The sequence below is a fragment of the Choloepus didactylus genome, chromosome 10 (assembly GCF_015220235.1).
Source record: "Choloepus didactylus isolate mChoDid1 chromosome 10, mChoDid1.pri, whole genome shotgun sequence".
NCBI classification, from domain to species: Eukaryota; Metazoa; Chordata; class Mammalia; order Pilosa; family Megalonychidae; genus Choloepus; species Choloepus didactylus.
In genome coordinates this window covers 11,437,434-11,456,907 of record NC_051316.1, presented here as the reverse complement: position 1 = coordinate 11,456,907, position 19,474 = coordinate 11,437,434, and the positions used below count along the sequence as shown (strand labels likewise).

The 19,474-nt window shown below is 36.3% G+C and overlaps 2 protein-coding genes across 3 annotated transcripts in view; one reads left to right on the top strand and one right to left on the bottom strand.

Moving 5' to 3' along the window:
* Positions 1-1,062, bottom strand: part of ECM2 (extracellular matrix protein 2) — a 39,847-nt gene extending 38,785 nt beyond the window's left edge. For both annotated transcript variants that reach the window (XM_037796948.1, XM_037796949.1), the window contains exon 1: positions 815-1,062. The gene's annotated coding sequence lies outside the window, so the exon portion shown is untranslated. The remainder of the gene's footprint in view (positions 1-814) is intronic.
* Positions 1-19,474, top strand: part of LOC119504636 (centromere protein P) — a 304,258-nt gene that overhangs the window by 228,043 nt on the left and 56,741 nt on the right. The window lies entirely within an intron of this gene.

Below are 19,474 nucleotides of genomic sequence, written 5' to 3'. Positions count from 1 at the left end.
TTCATTCCCCCCACCAAAATTGGCCAACTTTTATTTATCCAGAAATTAAAATTTTAAATTTAAAGTGCTATCTTAACTTTCACAAAGTCAGTATCTAAATAGTCTCATTGAAATGTTTAAATAATCTTTATGAAATGGCCTCTCAGTACTAATTTTATAATTGAAGCTTAGGCCTTTGTTATTTTCAGTGACTTATAGAATTTCACATTAAAATTTTCTTTAATAAAGAACTTTATAATTCATTGAATATGCTTCTAGGGGTAAAATTTTGTAGCAGTCTAATTACATTAGATAACATTCTGATCAAGTATATTTTATTCTAGCACTTACTGTATTTGTCCTAATATTAATATCATTGTAAACCTTGATGAAATTTTGTTATTTTTCTCCATTTGTTTTTCATCAACTCTCTTTTCAGTAGGCTTTAAAAATATTAGAATTTAAAACTTCTAAATGAAGTTGCAAGATGTCTCATTTCTTTTCACTTCACTCGGTTTAAAATGAAAAACATTTTAAATTTATCCTTCATGTTCTTTTAAGACTTACAAATAGAAGAAGAATGAAATTTTGAACCCATAATTCTATCTAGACATATAAAGATGACTTTATTTCTAATTCTGTAAAGTTTGAAACACTTGGGTAATATGCATCCAGAAAAAAACAAGTAAACATAATAATGCGTACTTTAAACTTTTAAAATCTATTAGTAAAGAGCTAATTTCCTAGTGTTAAACATATTTGCAACAAAAAACACCCATATATTAAAACCATTCCACATGCTTTAGTACAAACTTAAAATTTAAAACTTTTTTACCTGGAAATCTAAACTAAGTAGGCTTTGCTTGGTGTCATTTAAGTCTCCAGCTGAAAATGAAACAAAACCAGAGCTTTCTTTAAAACAGAGAGCAACAGAAAGGAATGTTGAAGAAATGTTAACTGACTTCTTAGTAAAATCCAAAATAGCTGCCTCCCTTGGGGATAAATGCCTTTCAGTTCTCTGCAGAAAATCTGCCAAGAAAATAACCAGGGAAAATGGTTACCAAGGGAAATATTTTTTATAAGCTCAGGAAAAGTGGAAAACAGCAGCAACAAAAAGGAGGAGGAGAAGAAGGAGAACAGGAGGTGGGGGAGGAGGAAGAGGAGGTACAAATAAAGTATTTAGTCCGTAGCCTAAAAAGGCAGAGTTGGAAGTACAAAACGAAGCTTGATTAAGAAATCTGTGGTTTTCGTAGATTATTTACATGGAAAAATCCTAAAGTTTACACTAGCCTGCATGATTTCACTTTAGCTCTATTAGACTATATGATATACTTGCCAAATGAAAAGGTTGTATATATTTGGAATGACATTTTAAATTTAATTGTATTTGACTCCCTCGTTTCTCTGTCTACCCAGTCTAACCACATACACATCATTGTTAACCAAACAAAAAACCTGTTACATATTAATGCCATTTGAAACTATGAAGTAATAAAAAGAAAATGTGCAAGAGAGACCTGAGGCTTCCAATTGTCTGTTACTCTTGTCTGTTACTCTGGCAAATTAGTTGTCCCTTTTGGACTCAGTTTCTTCATCTGCAGACAAGCAAATTAGAGACATGTCAAGGTTCCGAGATCAACAATGCTGCTTTTATTGTGGAATTGTAAGCTAGTTACCTAATGTTTTTGAATAAAGTTTATTCTACTAAAACTAGAATAATAATATCTACCTTTCAAATTTCTGTGAAGATATAAAATAAGTTCAGTGCATGTCATAGACTATTATTATTATTCTATCTCAGGTGTCCAAATTACTCGACAGAGGGGCTACATTTTGTTTTCCCAAAATCTTAAAATGACCTGGACAGATTGAATTGAAATCTATATCCATGGGCCACCTAAAATTCCTAAAAATAACAAAAATTCTATCTGTTTAAAAATCTGAAAGTACATTGAAAAACAGTAAGTAGAATATTAGACGACAGAAATTTTTGAGAAATTCCTTAATGACTGAAGGCAGATAGACTCTAACGGAAGATACCACAACCCAAAACTATGTGGGAGACAATTGCTGGGAAAAATGGAAGTAGTTCTGTGGGTATTCCTGGTTTAGAAATTATAGATCCTGGAGACAATGAGGTTGGTTGGCAAACTACATTCAGAGCAGCAGGGCCTCTGACTCAATCCTCCTGATGTCTCCATGATTTGAGGCAAGTATTGGACAGCAGAAGCATCCCCTGCCTGCCCTCCCCACCCCCACCAGAACCCCTTGTCCAGTCCATTTGTCCCAGGCTGGAGAGCCAACTGGGTAGCTGATGGAACAAGGAGCCCCATGTTCAGAATCAAAATTAGCTCCTAATATAACCAGCCACAAGCTCAAAGTTGACAGTCTCCACCCAAGTGTTCAGAGCATTTAATCAATTTCTAATCCTGTATACTTAAATATGAGCAGAGAGCCCGTGCTCACCAAATATTTAGGAAAATTCTAACATTAGCTATAGGATCCCCCTCCTATATCTACAGACAGCCGCACGCACGCACACACACACATACACTCAAAAAAGAGCACATTAAAAGTTTGATAACATTAATAACTCAATAGTCAAGTTGAAAGTTGAAGTTAAGGAAGCCTCCCAGGAAATTGAGCCAAAAGACAAATGGAAAACAGAAGAAAAAAGATAAAATTAGAGGACCAGATGAGGAAGTTCAGCATCCAGTTAGGTATTCCTGAAAGAGAAGACAGAAAATTGAGTAAATCAATAAAGAAATGATTAAAGAAAATGTGCCAGAATTGAAGGACTGAGTGTTCAGCATAATAAACAAACTCAGACCCACATCAAGGCACATAATTTTGAAATTTAAGAATACTGGGGACAATGAGAATATCTTACAAACTTGCAGAGACAAAAATAAATCATAGAATCAATAATTAGGATGGCTTCAGATTTCTCAATAGCAACTCTAGAAACAAGGAAATAATGGAGAAATGCCTTTAAAATTCTGAAGGAAATTTATTTCCAATCTATAATCTATACCCAGCCAAACTATATTTTTTTATACATGGAAGATTTCAAAACTTTGCCTCCATGCACCATGCCTTAGGACACTGACATAAAAAAAAAAAAGGATAAATCAATAAAAAGGAAGATGTAGGGTACTGGAAACAGGATATCTTGCACAGGAGAGAAGCAAAGAAAGTCTCCAGGATGACAGAGAAGGGAGGCCCACTAGAGAGAAGTGACAGACAGGAGACAAGCGTGTTGAGAGCTACCATCACCTTGCCTTTGGCCACTGACCAATCTTAACTTGATGAATTCCCACAAAGCAAGAGAGACAGGCAAGAAAGGAAAATAGGAGAGTCTACGGAACAGGAAATTCAACACAAGAGAAAGGCAAAGAAAATGCAAAGTACATGGGTCTAGCATGCACCCAGTTTATATAGAAGAGCTTTAGGAGAGATGGTACCAAGAAAGTAATTGGAATCAATAAATTACCTAGTGTGAATATTGTGGAATATTATACTGAGAGGTTTTTGGAGATAGAAAGAACTAGTAATAGGTACAAAGAAAAGTAAATGGAAAAAAGTTATTAACCTTGGGGAAAATTAAAAGTAAAAAATGTTATGTTGTTGGTAAATGTAATTAATGCCACAGAATTTATACTTCAAAATGGTTTGAATGGCAGTTTTATGTTTTATATATGTTACCACAATAAGAAAAAGTTGTTACCACAATAAGAAAAAGTGCATTAGAAATTGAAAAGAAAGAAGTAATGTTCTGCTGTGAATAATATTTGCAGAAGCATAATAAGGTAAAGACTAAAGATCTACTTCACAAGAAGTGAAATTACTGTAATGGGGGAATCCGGTAGTACAGAAAAAAAAATGGTGATGTAAGAGCTCTCTATGCCATTATAGGAAGTCAATAGACAGTGTCTAAATTTGATGGTCAAAAAATAACTATCGAGGAGAACCTAAGATGGCGGCTAGGTGAGACAGGGCAAAAAAAACACCTCTGTGAAAAATACTAGATAAAAACAAGAAAGTGACCCAGAACACCAGTTTCAGCGATGCACCAGCTGGACAAGGTCTGCTAAAACCACAGGGACCATGCACTTGGTGAAACCGGGAGTCTGCATTCTGAAACGAGTGAGTAAGCCGGATGAAATCCCGCGGCCGTGCTGCGGTATGGGGAAACCGGGGGTTGGCGTTTGGAGACAGACTAGTTCTTTTAAAAAAAAAAAAAAAAAACCCAGGAGTGGCTGCAGTTACGACGGTGAGAACTGCACAGTGAAGCACAGCAGGAGCGGGCTGTGCCAACCTCTCAGCGTCTGGCGTGGAGGATAGACTGCTGCTGATTCCCTCAGGACCAGGGGGCGGGGGGAGAGCCAAAAAGAGAAAGAAACTGCGCTCCTTGCAGCCGGCTCCTCGGTGGGCTGGAGACACTCCTACCCAGGACGGTACCCACAGCCCAGAGCTGCGCCAGGAAACCCAGTGTGACGGGGAATGTATCCCATGGCACCACACAGATGCCACATTGTCAGCCGTGGACAGTGGCCTTGGGTGCATACACAGCTAGTTGTCCCAGAGCTGGGAAGGCAGAGCTGTGTGAAAAGTGGGGGGATTGAGATGCCCCATTCAGCAATCTTTGCATCAGGCTGGGAGTGCCCCTGCACGGCCCGGCGGCCCGGGGCTTCCCTTGAGGGATGGCACACACTTGTGATGTAGCACAGCCTTCCCTCAGCAGAGGTCCTGGAAGATCACAGCTGAGAAGGGGGGCCTGCTCGGAAAACTCAGGGATGCTACATCAATGCCGGGGACTTGTGGGTCAGCGGCAGAGAAAATCTGGGGCAAAACTGAAATGAAGGCTTAGACTCTTGTAATAGCCTTGAGTCTCCAGAAACACCTGGGAGGTTTGATTATTAAAGCTTCCCTGCCTCCCTAACCACCCAGACACACACCGCACATTCAGGACGGACAACACCAACAACATACTGAAACTTGGTGCACCAGTTGGACCCCACAAGAACAAGACCCCCACACACCACAAAGACAAAGTGGGGGAGAACTGACTTGAGGGGAATAGGTGACTCGCAGATGCCATCTGCTGGTTAGTTAGAGAAAGTGTACGCCACCAAATTGTAGAGCTGAAAAATTAGATTGCTATTTTTTACAACTTGAAAGAACCCTATCAAGCAAAGCAAATGCCAAGAGGCCAAAAACAATAGAAAATCTTAAAACATATGATAAAACTAGACAATATGGAGAACGCAATCCCAAACACCCAAATCAAACAATCAGAAGAGACACAGTACTTGGCGCAATTAATCAAAGGACTACAATCAAATAATGAGAGCATGGCACAGGATATAAAGGACATGAAGAAGAACATGGCACAGGATATAAAGGACATAAAGAAGACCCTAGAAGAGCATAAAGAAGAAATTGCAAGAGTAAATGAAAAAACAGAAGATCTTATGGAAATAAAAGAAACTGTTGGCCAAATTAAAAAGACTCTGGATACTCATAATACAAGATTAGAGGAAGTTGAACAACGACTCAGTGTCCTAGAGGACCACAGAACAGAAAATGAAAGAACAAAAGAAAGAATGGGGAAAAATATCAAAAAAATCGAAATGGATCTCGGGGATACGATAGATATAATAAAACGTCCAATTTTAAGACTCATTGGTGTCCCAGAAGGGGAAGACAAGGGTAAAGGTCTAGAAAGAGTATTCAAAGAAATTGTTGGGGAAGACTTCCCAAACCTTCTACACAATATAAATACAAAAAGCATAAATACCCAGCGAACTCCAAATAGAATAAATCCAAATAAACTCACTGCAAGACATATTCTGATCAGACTGTCAAATACTGAAGAGAAGGAGCAAGTTCTGAAAGCAGCAAGAGAAAAGCAGTTCACCACATACAAAGGAAACAACATAAGACTAAGTAGTGACTACTCGGCAGCCACCATGGAGGCATATGCATGACATATTTAAAATTCTGAGAGAGAAAACTTTCCAACCAAGAGAACTTTATCCAGCAAAACTCTCCTTCAGATTTGAGGGAGAGCTTAAATTTTTCACAAACAAATGCTGAGAGATTTTACCAATAAAAGACCTGCCCTACTTCAGATACTAAAGGGACCCCTACCGACAGAGAAACAAAGAAAGGAGAGAGAGACATAGAGAATTTTAACAGACATATATAGAACCTTAGATCCCAGATCACCAGGACACACATTTTTCTCTAGTAATCACAGATTTTTCTCCAGAATAGACCATATGCTGGGACATAAAACAAGCCTCAATAAATTAAAAAAAAAAGAAAAACCACGGAATATATTCAAAGCACATTCTCTGACCACAATGGAATACAAATAGAAATCAATAATTTTTTATTTGTAACTCCACTATTTACTTCCTACATGATATAAAATACACAAACTCTAATGACAAATCAGTGGTTTTGGACTCAATGTAAAATATATAATTTTTGGTAAGAACTATATGAAAGTGGGGGAATGGAGGAGTATAGGAACATAGTTTATGTGTCCTAGTGAAGTTAAGTTGGTATCAAAGAAAAACAAGATTGTTATGGATTTAAGAGGTTAATTTTAAGCCCCACAGTAAACACAAAGAAATTATCAGAGAATATAACCATAGAGATGAAAAGTAGAGTAAGGGTTATGAGAAGTAGGGGAAGGTGCAATGGGGAGTTAAGAAATGAGTGTAGGGTTGCTGTCTGAGGTGAAGGGAAATTTCTAGTAATGGATGGTGGGAAGGTGATAGCATTACAACATTCTAAATGTGATTAGTCCCACTAATAGAATGCTAGGGAAGGGGTGGAATGGGAAGATTTAGGCTGTATATATGTTTCCACAATTGGAAAAAAAAAAAAAGACAGTCTAAATAGATGACAATTGAACGCCAAGGATGATCCTGGATGGGATCTGAGGATGGAGGACAGGAGGCTCAAAGGCACATAGTTGAGACATAAGAAAAAAAAAAAAAAAAAAATGAAATATAGAATGTAAGCTTTGTATCAATGTTGAATTTCTTGAACTTCTTAGCTGTGCTTAATGGGATTGCATAAAAGAATGTTCTTGTTCATGGGAATTGTATATGTAAATTATAGTGTTTGTTCAAGGGTGTGTAAAGCTTGCTCTCATATGTTCAGAAGACAGAGCAATAGTTGATGGATGATAGATAGGGAGGGAGGGGAGGAGGGAGGGAAAGAGAAATGGTGGTGTGACAGGATGTTAAAGTTGGTGGATTGGGGTATAGGGGGAGAGGAGTTAGGGTATGCTGGAGTTCTGTGTATGGGGTTTGTATTGTTTTTGCAACTGTTCCTGTAACTTTGAATTTATTTCAAAATAAAATTAAAAAAAATAAAAATAACTATCACAAACCTAAAGAACTTTGGAAAATAGTATTATGACTATATTTTGTAACAGAAGACAGAAAGAACTGTACAAAAACTAGTGAACTCTAGCTCATAAACTTGTTTTTCACAGGGCTGTTCATGTGTATTGTAGGATTAAGCAAATAAGTAAAGATCTTGTTGATAATGAGAGACAGGTTTCTCACTGTCAGAGAAAGAAGTTACAAATAAAAAAAGCAGAGGCACTAGAATGAACCTCAGAAAATTGGCAATATCAGTGTGAACTCATAATTTGTAATATAGGTGGATAGATGCAGAGGTGTTTATATGTGTATGTGTGCATGAGTGTGTGTGTCTTCACATATCTATATACAGAGTTTGGGAGAGAGGGAAGCCAATCACACATGCATATACTTCGTAGCTCTGTTCTGAAAGTGCCTAAAAGCAGTGCCACTCCCATACCAATGAGCTCACCCAGCTCCCGGACCCCGGTGTAATATATGGAAATTGAGGTTAAGTGGCCATTTCCAGTCAGTAAAAAGAATGGCTACTAAATAGATGATATTTGGACAATTGGCTTCTATTTAGGAAAACATTTAAATTAGATGCCTCATACCAAATGCCTCATACCAAATGCAAAAATTAATTCCAGATGAATAGCAAGGTTATATATAAAGCAGAATAATAAAATTATGGAAAGGAAAAATAGGAAAGTCTGCTCATAACCTTGGGTGAGAAGACCTTCTTAAGAAGTATATATGATAAATGAAGATACTGATACACTTGATCATACTAAATAAAAAACTAATGCTTGGTAAAAAATGTATATATATATCTTTAAGAGAAGTAACAAATTATTTGCAGCAGAGGATTACACAGTATTCACTTCCAAAATCTAAAAATTGTATCAAATTAAATCAGTAAGAACAAAAAAACCTTATAGAATGATACAGAAAGAATATGAAGTACAATTCTCACAAGAAAAAATACAAATGCCCAATAAACATATGAATGGATGCTCAGCCTTACTAGTATGAACTCAGAATTGTTGATAATTTAAGGCAATAGATACGTATACTGTAGATAGGAATATATTTTGGTGTAGTACTTAATAAAAAATAATTTAATCTAATTAGAATAACCCAGCAATTCTATTTCTAAAAATCTATTCTACAAAAACACTCATACATATGTGAATATATCTCAATAAAACTGAATTTAATAAAAAGCACAGGGAATTTTCACTGTGGCAGTGTAATGGCCTAATGCCCATTAAAAGAGGAATGGTAAATATATTGTGGTAAATCCATATCATCACATACTCTGAACAGTTAAAAAGAATATTAGACCTATGTTTCCTGCATAGAAAGCTAAAATATATTATACCGTATAGAACACAAGGTGCTGAATAAAATTATAAATATGATACCTCCATTTATGTAGAGCAATATATTTCCTTTGAAATTTTTCAATAGATAATACATGTAAATGGCAAAGAACTCAAGAAGTATAGAAGGTACAGGGTGAAAAGGAAACCTCTCTTTCCTCCCAATCCCCAGGAAGTGAGTTTTCCTCCCTTTAACATGTCTATGGAATATGACACAGGGCTAGAAGGATAAACACCAAGCTCATCCTGATAATTGATTTGGAGAAGAGACACAAAGGAGCAAATCATGGTTTGTTGGTATTACTTTAATTTTTTTTTTTATTCTGCAAATATATTTTACAGATTATTTACACAGTTAAATGTTGCTTTCATCATCTAGATAGAATAAAAATTTTAAGCCAGTATGGTAAGAACATTAACCTGGAAAAATATTTGTACCATAATAAAACAAAAAAATAGTTTTCTTGAAAACTAAAGAGTCATTAAAGACAAAAAGGAAAAGATGAACAACTTGGTACAGACATGGTCAAAAGCCATTGAACAGGTGATGAACGGGAAATGTCAATGGTCAATAAACAGAAGAAAATTTGCTAGTTTCTCCACCTCAGTAATAGTCAAGAAATGTACAATAAAACTGTAAGATGTTATTTTTTCACTGTCAGGTTAACGAAGATTAAAATGCTGATGCTGCGCAGTGTTGGTGAGTGTGTGGAGCAAAGACTCCCGTATTCTTGGTCAGGATTGTAAATTGGAGAGCAGTTCAACAACAGCTATGCTTTTTGTCCCAGCATTTTCACTTCTAGGAATCCATTATACAGAAATGCTTCTTTCTGTACAAAATTGTACCTCTAAAGGAATACTTGAAGCATTTGCAATTATGGGGAAAAAAGGGAATTAACCCAGTTGTGCATTGATGGGGGACAATGGGCTCCCATAGACCTATTTAGAGAGTGAAATCTACAGTATACCAAGATGAAAAAAAAAAGTTCACAACAGTACATGTTTGATGATCTTATCTCTTTTAAAACTTAGCATATTACTGGAGAACACAGACAAAGAAATAAACAATAAACTGTTAATAATGGTTATCTCTGGGTGATGGAATTATGGAGGGGCTTTTGCTATGTTAATTCCATATTTGTATAATGTTTTGAGCTTTTATAACCTAATCAGAAAAAGAATAATTTTTGAAAGAATATAAGCAATCAGAAAAAAGAAATAACTTTTAAAACAGCAGGATAAAGGAGTAGCAGTAGCTACCATGCTGAGATTGTTAAGGAGGGAGAGAACCAAATTACACAGTTTCTTAGGTCCTTAGTCTAAAATTTTGTGGTTTAATGGACTGTTACATGAGTCCTTTCACAGAAACTATTTTAACCACAATAGTACATGGAAAATGCTGGTAGTACATTTTCTTCTATCCCCCTTTATTACTGCAGACATAATTATGTTCTGAAACCTGACTCTTGACAGCTGCTCTGCAAGAGTGTGTGTTGGTAACCCCAAACACAAAATGAGCAAAAAGAGCATTGTCCATTGCCACAAGGCTTCTGTCTGCCAGTGAGGATTTGTACTTCAGAAAATTTTCTTCAGATGCCATTTGCTTTAAGTAAAGTCTTAACCTTTTCAGTTTTTTAACTTCTGTGGTCTAAAGTACCAATGAGTTAGTTTTTCTTTTAAATGTGTAATTGCTTTACCATGTGGCCCCATAGAATATAAGTGCATTTATATGAAATGCCCAGAATAGGCAAATCTATAGCAACAGAAAACAGGTAGTGGTTTTTGGGGCTGGGGGCTGGGGAGTGGGGAGAGGAATAGGAGATGAGGGTTTCTTTATGGGGTGGTGAAAATATTTGAAAAATAAATAGTAGTGATGGTTCTGAACCACGTGAATATACTAAAATCCACTGAATTTTACAGTATATAAATTATTTCTCAATAAAGCAGTTATTTTAAAAAGAGTACTCAGTGGTAGAATATCAAAAGTTTTCTCTTTATGGGAACAAGACAAGGAAGTCCACTGAAGGCCCTGGTCAGTGTAGTAAAGCAAGAAAAAGGGGGAAACAGTGGTAAAAGACAAAAAAGAAAGTAAAGGAAGTGAAAAAAAAAAAACTTATTCTCAGATGATATGATTAAATATGTAGAAAGTCCAAAAGAGTTTTCAGATACATTGTTAATCATCCAAGAGATTCCCAGATCATTGTTAATCATCTAAGAGATTTCCAGATACACAATTAATATTTAAAACTCAATTGTGTATTTCCACAGTTAGAAAATGAGATTGAGGGAAAGATGTGATTTCAATATCAAGTATATTTTAGAGATGAAGTATTTAGTAATAAATCTTACCAAAGAAGAGCAAGATATCTCCAGAGAAAATTGTAAAATTTTTAGAGAAATTAAAGAAGACTTAAATATGGGGCTGGGAGAAACTCAAGAAATGAAATACTCAACATTGAAAAATATACCATTTCTGCTTATAATGCCCTTAGAGTCAGTGCACTCTCAGTCAAATTCTTTGCAGTTTATTTTTTTAATTTTTTTAGTGGAGCTTGATAAACAGATTCTAAAGTTTATGTAGAAATACAAAGACCAAAGAATAGCCAAGATATTCTTGAAGAAGATGAAGGCTGGAGGATTTTCTGTACCAAATATCAAATCTTATAGAAACTACAGTAATTAAGACAGTCTGATAATAAGATTAAACAGAAGACCAGTGGAACAGAAAGAGAGCCAAAAGACTCATTCATATATGGGCACTTTATTTATGAGAGAGGAGACACTGCAAAGTAGTGGGGAAAGAACAATCTTTTCAATAAATGGTGAAGGAAAAAATAGGTTTTCATATGAGGAAAACAAAGAAATTGGATCTCTACTTTATACCTTACATTTAAAAAATCAATTCCAGGTAAGAAAAATAGACCAAATATGAAAGAAGAAATTATTTTGGGGGGGTAATATGACCTTTTTGTAGGAAAAGACTTCTTAAACAGGACACAAAACATACTAACAGTAAACTGATTGATTGACAAATCAGACTATATTAAAATAAGGAGCTTCTGCTCCTCAAAGACATCAAGAGAGTTAAAAAGGCAAGCTATAAGATATTTGCAATGAAAAAAACTTATAAAAACTAGTATCCAGAATATGTTACATGGTAGCTACTGCTACAAATCCATAAGAAAGAGACAAACTATCCAGTAGGAAAGATGGGCAAGAGACTTCAACTAGGCACTTCACAAAAGGGGATTCCAATAGCCAAAAATGTAAGAAAAGATGGTCAGCCTCATTAACAATCAGAGAAACACTGGTTAAAGCCTACATAAAATTAAAACCACTCACACCTACCAGAATAGCTAAAATTAAAATACTGAAAATACCAGTACCACTTGCTGGTGTGAAGAACTGAGAACTCTCATACATTGCTTGTGGCAATGTAAATTTGTGTAAACACTTGGAACACAGTACAGTATGATCCAGAAATTCTGTTCCTAGATGATCCAGTTTGCTAATGCTGCCATTATGCAAAATACCAGAAATGGATTGGCTTTTATAAAAGGGGTTTATTTGGTTACAAATTTATAGTCTGAAGGCCATGAAAATGTCCAAATTAAGGCATCAGTTTAAGTACACAGGCCAATGGTGTTCGGAAAACCTCTGTCAGCTAGGGAAGGCACATGGCTGGCATCTGCTGATCCCGGGTTGTGTTCCAGCTCCCCTCTCAGCTCCTGTGTGTTCTTCAAAATGTTTCTTTTGGGGCGTTTGTCCTCTCTTAGCTTCTCCAGAGCAAACTCTGGGCTAGTATCTCCAAAGTTTCAGCAAAGGTCTGCTTTCAGCAACCATCTCCAAAATGTCTCTGTAAGCTGCAGCAGCGAGCTCCTTCTGTCTGAGCTCTTATATAGGACTCCAATGATTAAATCAAGACCCACGCTGAATGGGCGGGGCCACAGGTCCATGGAAATAATCTAATCAAAAGTATTACCCAGAGTTGGGTCGGTCACATCTCCATGGAAACAATCTAATCCAAAGATTCCAACCTAATCAACACTAATAGGTCTCTCCCCACAAGATTGCATTAAAGAACATGGCATTTTGGGGGACATAATACATCCAAACCAGCACACTAGATATATGCAAAGTAGAAAAATCTACACATGCACAGCAAGAACCATGTACAAAAATCTTAATATTGTTATTCATTATAGCCAAACATAAGAAACAATGCCAATGTCAGTCAACGTTAGAGTGGATAAACTGTGATCGATTGAAATAGGACATAAAAATGAAAATGAACAGACTGCAGCTACATGTAGCAACGTGTTTGAATTTTAAAAATATAATATTAAAAAAGCTAGGTGGAAAATCACACTGCATCATTGCCTTTTATATAAAGGTCAGAAACAAAACTATGTGGTTTTTTTTTTAACTTTTTGTTTTGAAATAATTATAGAGTTACAGAAAGTTGCAAAGATTGTACAGAGAGAGCCCGAGTGCCCAGTTTCCCCAAAGGTTGCGTCTTATGTAATTATCATATGTCATTTTATCCGTTGTGAAGTTTCATGTAACTACCACCACAATCAAGATACAGAACCATTCCATTACCACAAAACTCTCCCTCGTGCTACCCCTTCACAGTCACACACACAGCCTCCCTCAACCCCTGGCAACTACTAATCTCTTCTCTATCTCTATAATTTGATCATTTCCAGAGTGTTGTTATGTAAATGGGATCATGCAGTGTGTGACCATATTTTTTAAGGGTTGCCTACTTAGAGAATAATATAATAAAATCTAGGCGCGATTACATTTTATGATTTATGCTTTTTTTTAATATGTATGTTTTATTCTATAATAAAAAGGCAAAAAAAAAAAAATGTGAATTCCTTTCCCACCCTTGATCTCCCCAGATTGCCAATATATTATTGACTGATGGATCTAAGAGCCACTCTGTCTCTCTTGTGTGACTTTATCTCTGCTTGGATCCTTTATCCACCCACTTTGTAGCTTTACTCTCTGAGGGAAAGTTATTTCTCTTTCTTAAGTTCTTGCTGGCAGCCCTAATATTCCCCGTAATTATGACATGGTAGAAAGTCACAGTAGCCATCCACGACTGAGTGGCATGGTTGAACAGTTAGCACAGAAACACAAGTACTGTGGATGTTACTGTCTTCCTTGCGCTTTAGTTGCTTTTTCTGTGGATTTGGGAATACAAGATCTTATTAAATCCAAGACTACATTTTTTCACATTATGTCCCTGAAATCCAGTTGCATTTACAACTGATGTCCTCTTACAATTAGTGATACCCATGTGATGGTGGAAATGTAGTCATTGCCGGCTCATGTGGGAACACTTGAAGAGCCAGACATTTATCTAAAGGAAGTTTTTGTATGATCATAAAAATCCTAAAGTAGGCCCAGAAGTGGACTAGCTTTTGGTTCTTTTATGCATTTTTATAAGAAATGCTATGTCACCAAAGTTTTTAATGTCACAAAGGATAATGTTGGATGGAAAAACATGTATATGGACGATTCTAGGTTGAAAACTCATTCAGATGCATCAAACTCTGAATGTGAAGAAGTTATAGGAGCCCCTTAATTTATTTCATTCATAATTTTTTAAGTTTGTACAAGAGTGATTTTAAAAATACATTTAGGTCTAAAGGAAGTTTTTGTGTGATCATAAAATAAAAATTCTAAGAATTAAAAATTATTGGCAATGTTTATTCTTTCTTAGTAGTATATACATATATATATATATCTAACAATAATGCTGTATCTTACTATTAATGACATCTTAAATTTGATGAAATACTTAATACCTATACTGACTCACAGAGTTGTTGGGAATATTTTGAAGCATTTCATATGAAGAAACTTTGACCTTTTGGGGAACATGGTAACATTTGATTAACGTAGAACTTTCTTTAAATTTAGGATATGAAAAGACTTAAAAGACAGGATCAGTGTTTATTTTATTATTAGTTTTTAAACAATACATGTCTATATATTCTTGTATGTATAATATATTTATGACTAAAGATTTTTAAGGGAAAAAAGCATAGGAGTAAAAAAAAAAAAAAGCATAGGAGTTCCTTAACCCACATAAATACTTGGTTCAGTAGGCTATGGCAACAATATTTTTAAATAGGGAAGCTTTCTGGCATTTCTTGATTATTCTAGACTCTGCATCCAGCCTAGGCCACTCCCGCATCTTTTCCCTCAGGTAGTAAACCAAGCACACAGGCATATGGAGTAAACATACCTTCTTCCATGATTGCTTACATTTGACTCTGCAATTCAGAGGCAAAAAAAAAAGCACTAGCAAGAATATGGTTTCATATAATGTTCTTCAAATGCTTTCAGTATAGGATTTTCCATGGTAGAGTAACCATATAATTTACTGACCTTTTGATAGTGAATGTGGGCAGTGACCAGATAGGACTCAGGAACGAAAGAGTAAACAGGGACTTGGTTCCCCTAAGCCACTGGTGACTTTTTTGGGCTCACTATAGTATAGTCAGCCCAGATTTCAAATTCCAGAGATTAGACCATGTTATATTTTATATGCCTTCAGACCAGTGAGGAACTTAACGTTATGTTGGTGCTCCTCTCTGCAGCCTTGATTCAGATTTCTACATCTTTATAGACATCTATATCATTAGACCATATTCTGCTTAATTTGAAAAAATTAGTGACAGTTCCCTGATGAGAGATAAGAATGGAAGGGAGAATGGAAGAAGAAATTGCTAACAAACTGTCAGTCCACTCTGTCTTCGTCCCATTCTTCCCTATGAAGAAACCATCTTGCTTGTATTCTCACTTCCCTGACCCACCTTTATTTCTCTTTGGGCTTCGTTGCCTCATCTTAATATGTGGATATTATCTTTTCAATATGAAAGAAAGAATTTTAAAAGGCATTCTCTCGAGGTCCTTCGTAGCTCTCATCTTTAATGTGATTCTCTTAAAATCTTTCTGAAACAGTTGATTCTCAATTTTCTTAGGCTTATAATTGGTCATATTCACTTGTTGACTGTGTCAGAAGCCTAGAAATTAGTGAATATTATCCCAGTTTTCAAATGGGAAAAAAAATATGTATTATGGAAATATGTTAATCTCTGGAAATTTTTTTAGAGCAAACTGTTTTGCATATAGTAAGCCTATGGTTTCTGAGTACATAGAAAAGGATGCAGTGACCAAAATTATCATGTACTTAGCATGAACAAGTCTTCCAGAATCTTCTTATATCTGTTCTCTATCTCTATTTAGCTAGCTATCTGTAACTAACTATCTAGCTACTTGTCTATATTGTTTCTAGATTAGTAAGCGAAGGGAATTTCACAGATCTTGAGTTTAGCAAGACATTTGACAAAGTCTCATCCTGTCAAAGAACATTATGATTTTCTAATTGCAAGATAAATGAGACCAACCTGCCTCAAAGTAGGCACTAAGTTAGCATTTGTTCAGCGTATGATTGGATATTTGTGGTTGAACCCAAAATTTCCTTATCAGTAGATGAGGACAGGTATGGGTTGAGACCCCTGTTCTTGTGTCATAAGGCTTTATCCTTGGCCTTCTGTTGTGTGTTTTACCAAAAATTAAAAAAAAAAAAAAAAAAAAAAAAAATCTTACAACCAGAAAAGTCCAACTGAGCTTCTTATGAGGTACTGAGCCCACACGAAAAACCAGATATGACATTCTACTGGGAATATTGCAGAAGAGATTTCTCAGGCACTGGACTAGATGATATCATTTTATTGATCAGATACTATGCTTCTTTGATTCTGTCTCCCTAAGATGGCATTGTTAAGGAGCAAGGAACTTGTATGTTGATTCATTCTCTGGTACTTCCCCCAATCCCTAAGCAAAAAGTTTGATCAGAGGCCAGGCTTCGTAAAATAGTCATCCACGCTGAGAAAGTTCATGTCAGGGAGGTTTCTAGTCTGATTCTGCTGTCCTTAGGTCCTCCAATCTACTAGGGACTGGAGCCCTTCCATGCAGTCCTGGGGTTCTAGAGCAGATACATCTCTTTGTGCTCACCATATCTGAGACAGGTAACACTTTGATGGGTTCCTCTGTATTAGGTCTGGGTGTGGAGATGAGTTCAATAGAATAGATGGTGGAATTGAGGATGTTGGGGTGCAAAAGTCTTAGTAAGAGGGAATAATTTAATGATGTCATCCGGTTTCTTGTTTTTGATTTTGAGAATTCAGTGAATTGTAAGATAATGCCATTTGATATGAAAAATTTTTTGAAGGCCATCATTTTTTTGTTTGTTTATTTGTTTATTTAGGCTTTATTTGATTTCCTGTCCTCCTGTAGTTGCATTTAGTTTGGGAGGCTAGAAGTATTTCCAGATAGTCATCCATGTGAAAGGATGTAGGAAATGAGACAAGAGTACAAAGGAAGTTTCACATACGATATTCTAAATGTGTAAAAGTTATAAATCAAGCTAACAAACAGTTAAATCAAATATGTTCCATAGTCATATGTTGACTTGTATGCTTTCATAATTACTTAGAGAACCAGGATCAAATGAAGAATTCTTGAACTCATCGGAATTCACCTAAACCAGAAAAGGAAAGAGCCAGAACCTGTCCCACTGCACTTCCCTTCCTACCCCATGCTGTGACCTACTTATGTAGATTCCCCATCCCTTTTGTCCAAGTTCCTTCCTCAACTCCATATAAATAGCTACCCTTTGAGCCTGGGGTTGCTCACACTAGCAGAGTGGTCTGTTTTCAGGGTGGCAGAACCAGGGAAAAGGCCTGCACAGGCCTTGGATATGAAGCCATGGGACAGAGAATTCTGGGGTACCAGATACCCAGAGCATAATCTAGAGGGGGAGACCCTGGCTGTGAGAGAGCAAGTCCCCATGGCTCATTGACGCCTTGCTTAGTGTGGAGGGGCCTGGCACTCAGGCAATGAGACAAGAGTACAAAGGAAGGTTCACATATGATATTCTACTGGGGTTGGAAATCAAGCAGTATCATGAGTGACTCACAGGGGAGTGAATCTCCCTCGCGCCATGGGACATGACTCCCAGGAATGAGCCTGGCCCTAGCATCGAGGGATTCCCCCTTTGACCAAAAGGGGGAAAAGAAAGGTAACAAAATAAGGTTTCAGTGGCTAAGAGATTTCAAATAGAGTTAAGAGGCTATCCTGGAGGTTACTCTTATGCAGGCTCCAGCTAGATAGGCCAAATGCTCACAGTATGCCAAGTCCTAACAGTAGTCCCGAAAATACTAAAGAATACCTACCTAGGTCCCTATCTGAGACTATGAAAGTTTCACTCACTAAGTTTATATTTCAGGAATTTAAATCCTCCAGAGTGTTCCTATGCCAGATAAGTTCTAAAATTCTGAGGCAGCAGCCTCTCCAAGAACATCAACCAGATGCATTCTCCTTCCCCATAATTTCTACATCCCTTTTCAATATGAACAAGTTAGTCTGATCACTTCCCAAATATTCCTGAAGATTGAAACAGTTATCAAGCGAGAGAGGGGGTAGCAACTGACAAGATAGGATTTAACAAAGGATGACGAATACTGAATCTTTGTATAAATATAAATATAAATATACACACACACACACACACACACACACACACACACACACACATATTAGTGTTTAGGGACTAGAGTAGCTAGGAGGAAATAACTGACATGGTGGAACTATAACATATAACATGCTTAGAAATTTGCTCTGTAGCTACTTGTTAAATTATATTAAAAGTTATCATCTTTCTGTATATATGTTATACTTCACAATAAGGAAATAACTGAAATTGTGGAACTGTAACCCATAACATTCTTTGAAATTTGCTCTATAAATACTTCTTAAATTGTACTTTGAACGTTATTACCTTTATATATATGTTATACTTCACAATAAGGAAATAACTGAAATGGTAGAACTGTAACCCATAACATTCTTTGAAATTTGCCTTCTAACTACTTGTTAAATCGTACTTTTTTAGTACCACTTTTCTGTATATATGTTATATTTCACAATAAAAAATGTAAAAAAAAAAAAAAAAAGGAAGTATCATGAGTGGAAGCCATAGTTTTCAGGGAAGAAAGTATTCTGTATGAAGAAATAGTCATTTTATAGTGCTATGATATAGTGCCTCAAAATGATGTCCTGTGTATTTGTGTTTTCTTGCTTATATTTTAAATGTACTTTGCTCTTGAGATTAGGAAAGTTCTACCATAGTGTACACAAATCAAGGAAATATTATTCTGAAATAATCTGGTTTGGGGAGATAAAAATGCAGCAAATAAGCTTGTGAGAAGGAAGTAGGTTCTCATCGCATGACTGAACATAGCAGCTTCATAAAGTTGTCCATGATAGCAAAGACTACACATTAACAGTAAAAGGTGAGTAACTCAGTAATGAGTCTTTTGGAGTGGGTCAGGAATAGACCCTTAAGTTTGCCAGTGTACTCTTGGATATGAATTCATAATTCCTAGGTGTCCATCCTTTTGGACCTATGATCTAAACCTCCTGGACACATGACCTAAACCTGAATTAAATAGAGTAAACTATCTCAGAGCAGGATATTAGAGCCCAGGGGCCAATGACTGTGTCTAGGTGGGATCTTAATGGAACCCATCTGACAGCATCCTTGAATCGGGAGCATGGTGATTTGTTTAACCTTAATTTGTTCTTATTAGCCTACTAAGGTCCTCAAGTTTTTATCAGTCCAAACAGTCTTTCTGCATCCTG